General features: G+C 29.5%; 1 non-coding gene across 1 annotated transcript; it reads left to right on the top strand.

Annotated features, from left to right (window-relative positions):
• Window positions 1-2,924: 2,924 nt before the first annotated feature.
• Window positions 2,925-3,049, top strand: LOC114745023 (U6atac minor spliceosomal RNA). Its single transcript, XR_003740159.1, has one exon. It is a non-coding gene; the product is annotated as a U6atac minor spliceosomal RNA (small nuclear RNA).
• The last annotated feature ends 2,921 nt before the right edge of the window (window positions 3,050-5,970 follow it).

The following is a 5,970-nucleotide window of genomic DNA, read 5'->3' as shown; positions in this document are numbered from 1 at the left end:
ATTTTTAAAAAAAATAGATAAGTATGAAAGATAAAATAAATTATTATTTTATATTTAAGATCAAATTGAATGTTAAACTAACTCTTATATTAAGAACACAAAATAATACTAAATATAGGAGCTAAAAAGACTAATTTAAAAATATGTTTTTAAAAATTAATTAAATTTATTATTTGTAATAATTATATATTAACTTTCCTAAAATATCCCATCCCACATAAACCTCCTTTAGTGCTTTTTTTTTTTTGAGCAAATGCCATATTGTTGTTTTCAAATATAGTATTATATGCAATAAATATGGATAATTTTAAAAAAAATTATAAATTAAAAGATAAGGTAGACTAAAATTTTACTGCTCCAGTCCTATATATGAGACCTAATTGTTAAGTTAATTTTGATCTCAAATATAAGATTTGTTTCTCATATTTATCAATTTTTCTAAATTACTCTTATGGATATTTCCTTAACCATAATCAAGTAGAAGAGGGAGGGAGAGAGGATATCAAGAAATATGATTATGGTGTTTTAGGAAAAGCATGTCATATATATTATAATTAACTAATTTATCTCACTTTCTTAATTTAATTAAATTAATTAAATAGGTCTTATATTAAGGATCAGATGAGTATATTTTTTATATTTAAGATTAAAATAAACATCTCAATTAATTTTTATATTTAAGATTATAAGGAGTAATATGTTTTTGGGGTCTAACATAAATCATGAATTTAGTTGCAAGAGAATAGGGCATGACCTTTCTTTTTTTCCGGAGCATGTGTGATTATTTGAGAGAATATATATGGACATATTAATTAGAGTGCCAAAGCGTGTGCACTCCATCGTACAATACATGTTCCTTAGAATATTTAGAAATTACGTGTGTATGCTTATTTATATGAAAAAAATCGACAAAAATCCTCCCTAGTACTTCTAGATATGTTGTATTTAATACTAATTCCGATCCTAAATATAAGAGTTAATTGACTAATTTGAATAGATTAGAAAAATAAGTTAAGTTGGTTATTTGTAATAAATATGTGTTGTTTTTCCTAAAATATCATTGCCAATCGAATTTATTGGCTAGACTATCATTATTGGATAGATTTTTTTGAAAAAATATAAATAAATATGAGAGACAAAGTATATTGCAGTTTTATATTTAGAACCAAAATAAAAGTCAAACAAGCTATTATATTAAGGAATGGAGGTAATACTTATACTACCTTTAGTCCTTAATATAACAGTTAGTTGACTAATTTGAGTAAATTTAAAAAACTAATTAAATTAGTTATTTGTAATAAATAAGTGTTGTTTTTTCTAAAATATATTTACTAATTAATTGTATTGACTAAAACAACTATTATTTTAAGGACTATCTTGAGAAAAATGAATAAATATAAGAGACAAAATAAATTGTGGTGTTATATTTATGACCGAGATAAAAACCAAATGAGCTTTTATATTAAAAAATAGAGGTAGTACTTAGGTCCGGTTACTCATATTAATATAATCATGTCAAGATTCCAAATCACTCATGTTGATGTGTTCTATTTTTTCATCTGAGTTTAAAATTGAATGATTATATTTTAAAAATAGGATACATGGTCACATGTGATTAAAAAAATTTACATAATGAATATAAGAAATTTGATGTAGTTAATATAACACTAATATATAAAATAATACTAAAATACGTATGCTTCGCTAATGGAATTATTAATTATCATTTTCAAAACTGAGATAAAAATTGAAATGAGTTTCTCATAAAATATAAAGGTTTAATATTTTGTCGTAGGCTAAATAATTAATTATATTTTTATAACATACCTATTTCATTTACAAAATTTAAGAATTTGTTAACAGGTGTTTTTTATTTGCCAGAATTAAGGTGTGCTTAAAAATATGAAATTTGAATGTATGTATAAATCTTTTTGGCCAAAAAAAAGGTAAGGCTAAAGTACGTCGATATCCCAAAATATTTTTTCAAGTACATCTAGTATCTTAAAGTATTTTGTGGTATGTCCAATATCCTTTTTAACCATTAAAAAAAAAACATAACCCCCAATCTTTTTTACTTTTAAAATTTGAAAAAGAATTCTCTAGACTTTAATATTCATGCAAATAACTGTTATACAATTAATTTTCTATATTATTAGTAGATTATTTGTATGCTGTTCAAAGTTCAGAAGTGTTGTGTATAATTTGATCCCATTTTAATCAAATAGCCAGTAAAAGTTAGAGAGAAGATATAATAAGAATATCAAGGAGAAAATAAGGGGCTTTAAGGGAACTGTCATAGGTATTATTGTGCTCAAATAAAGAATAGTTTTAATATTACTTCCCGTTTTAAATATAAGATATGGATTGTAACGTAATTTGTAATAGAAGCTAGATTTTATATTTATAACTAGAAGTAGTATTCTAGAGATTTAAATTCTCAATCTCATCTAAAAGATATTGAATTTAAGAAAGTCATGTGTATATAATTCAAAGTTTATGAGAATCATGTATAGTTTAACTCTCTGTTTTTTTGTTTTTTTAAATTTTAATGCAATATGTTCTCTCTCTTCGTCATAGAGGGAAAAGGCCTTCCTCTCATATTCAGTTTTCAAATATGCATTGTTGTTATTAGGGGGAGCGTGCGACTTAGAATTCTTGGAGCATGTAACTCCCTTAGACCAGACAGGGAGGGTGCAAATAAAATTATTATTAACCAATTGGATTTAATTTTTAAAAAAAATTAAATGACATGGCACTTCCAGTGCTCCTCAAATGCTTTTATTTCCTTATATAATGTTCGCAGGTGTTATTTTTCATTTGGGCCAATTTGCATTGCGGTGGCCCAGTGAACCCACTTTTAGTCCCACATCGAGCAGAAACTATTTGTCGCAGTATTTATATTTCAAATGCACGGGGCAGCGTTCGTGTTCTTTGAAAGGAGAGATGGTTGGCATCTCCCCTGACAGGGACGGGAACAGCCTTCGGGCTTTCCTGTTACCACACTTACGGTTAAGGCAACCCACTTCGGTGGATCTTACCAAATTTTTTTATTATTCACACTTGCATTTAATAGAGTAAATATAATCTTTTGTTTTTTAATTTTGTTCTTATTTTGATTTTGATTTTTTAATTTTTTTTTATTCATAACATTGGTCTTTATAATCTAATAAAAATTGTTTATTTAGGGATTAAAACTAATGGTCTGAAACTCGAGAGATCAAAATCAAACAGAGTTAATACAATTTTTAGTTATTCAGGTTTATTTTCATTTTGGTTTTGATTCTCTAAATTTTTTTTTTATAACATTGGTCCCTATAATGTAATAAAAACTAGATTATTTTGCCTCTTGAAGAATTAAAACCTATAGTTTGCACTTGAGGAACCTAAAACCAGAATGAAGACAAATTTAAAGGATTAAAAATTATATTAATCCTTTAATAAAACTAGTAGATATTGATAATATCAGACCCAGATCACATATAGCTCAAAGCTTCACGCTTTAAACAGATACTGCCACTCCTTTTTATATCGTCCCATAATCCTTAACAAACAAACTGGTTGATATTATATTACATATACCAAACGCAACATATTCATCATTCATTATATTACTATAGTATATGCCTCTACGTGTGTGTGTGTGTCTATAATATAGTGTTTGCTGATCAGTAACTTGTTGGTTCTTCAAGGAGCGTTCTTGACGACGACCTTTCCTGAATAACAAGTAGTAGTGGTCGATCCAAGACCAAGAGGTTGATAATTAATGTATCGGCTTGGACCTGAAGAGGGTCGATACCCTTTTGGCAAACAAGCTTCCACACCTCCTTTCCTGCCGTTCTCATGGCCTATATCAGGCTTCAACTTCGTGTACCTGTAATCTGCAGCATTGAGTGGTTTCATTGTGATGGGCCTGCCAGCGCTCACAAAAACTCCGCCGGCCGGAGGCCAGGGAAGGGGGTCGATCAGGAGGAGGAGGAGGAGGACGAGAGGCTTCATGTTGCTTGGACTTGATAATAATCAGCAGTTATGGAGGCTTTGAACAGGGAAAAGAAGGAGAAGGAGGCCTTAAATAGGGTCATGTGGAGGGATAGGAACGCAGTAGATGTGTTGCTGGCAACGGTATACGCCTTTTGGGATACACTTTTTCGAGACAAAAGTGAGACGTCTCTTGTGCCTCCCATTACTGCTTTCCTTAATGTTAGTTAATAACATTTCAATACCCCAACAAAAATTGACTTAATTAATAATGAGTTGACTCAAAGTTCACAAAATCATGAGTTCAAATTAATCTTACTGCAAATGTGAGGGCTTTATTCACGGACGATCTATAAAAAAACCTTTTAAAGTGTTATTTGAGCTGGGGAGATATATTGACGCTAATAAATTTTGGGGACCAACTCACACTAATTTTTAGATTAAAAAAAACATTTGAATATGTTTTTAAGTCAAATTCAATTTGTATTATTGTCTAATTACATTATTACTTTTGTCTTTTTACTGCACATATATACACACACAAACGCATGTACTCTTTGATCCTATTTGTGAGTCACTTTTAATATGTTTACAAACTAAGAAAAGTCTTATACTTCATTAACTCTATTTAAAATTCAACAACTTTTAACTTTATCCCTATTTAATATGTATTATACCTCATGTAAACAAAGTTAACATAATAGTAAATAAAAAGTAAAATTGTACATCTATATGAAATTTTTTTTTAATATCCTATAAATAAGATCAAAAAATATTTTAATAGGCCCATGAGGAGAGGGTACGTAGAAGATATGTTGCTGGCAAAGAAAGATATGCCTTTGGGTTCACTTTTTGGAAGGATAGATTTTCCTAATTGTTCTCAAACTTACAAACAGGCACATCAAATGAGTTGAATGCACATGGAAGAAGGTGATTGGACCACGTGTGGACGTAGTAGCTTACCTGTATTGAGATAGAATTGTAAATTGCCCGTTGAGGTCGGTCCCAAATACGATGACTCATACAATGTCGTGTCTTGCTTATCCTTGCGACACGTACTCTTTTTGTGCTAACGCAATTATCACAGATTCGGAGATTCCGTCGCAGGATCTCATCCTTGCCAACTGCCTCATGCTGCCTCAGTCTAATCTCTCCCCTATCCCCCCAAAACAAAAGAGAAAAAGTAATTAAGAACATTAAATTATGAATAAGAAGCTTCCAAGTCAGAGCCTTTCTTTTTTGTGGATTAAAAAAAAATCAGATAAATTGTGCTTCAGGACTCATCAGAACCAGAATATGCTTTTATACTCAAAAAAACATTCATAGAGATATTTACATATTACTCCTCCAGTCTTTACTATAAGAGCTATTTAACTAATTTGATTAAATTAAAAAAGTTAGGTAAGTTAGTTAATTATAAGAAAAGTGACATATTTTTTCTAAAACACCATAATCATCTTTTTTAATATTCCTCTCTCTCTCTTCTATTTGATTATGATTGAGTATCCATAAGGGTAATTTAGAAAAAATTGATAAATATAAGAAATGGGTCTTATATTTAGAACCAAAACCAACTCAAGAATTGGATCCTATATCAAGGACCGGAGGAATACTTGCTAATAAAGTTTTTATATTAACACTATGATTTGAACTCAACCTCATAGATAAAGAGTTGATTGAGGAAACCTTTGTTGGTTAAACCAGTGTCTTTCTTTGATGATAAAGAGAAGGCATTTTCATTTGTTTATTGGGCGGTTGACGATAACACTATTTAATTATTACTTTCCAGGTTTCGTAGAAAACCGTGGAGAATGCTGACGTGATTCTTGGTTATCCTTTTTCTTTGGTAATACATTCTTGGTTACTTTTGAGCTACATTTTTTTTTTTTACTAAAACATAAGTATCTTTTTATTGGAGGTAATCTTATTGAAGTAGTGTCGGGCACTAAATATAAGCGCCTCTCTCAGTAAGAATTCAAACCTTTGTTTACTATG

This window comes from Neltuma alba, unplaced genomic scaffold (assembly GCF_004799145.2).
Source record: "Neltuma alba isolate B1F8T4 unplaced genomic scaffold, ASM479914v2 tig00004508_pilon, whole genome shotgun sequence".
In the NCBI taxonomy this organism is placed as follows: Eukaryota; Viridiplantae; Streptophyta; class Magnoliopsida; order Fabales; family Fabaceae; genus Neltuma; species Neltuma alba.
Note: the sequence above shows the minus strand (reverse complement) of the source record. Positions and strands in the feature narration are given on the sequence as shown.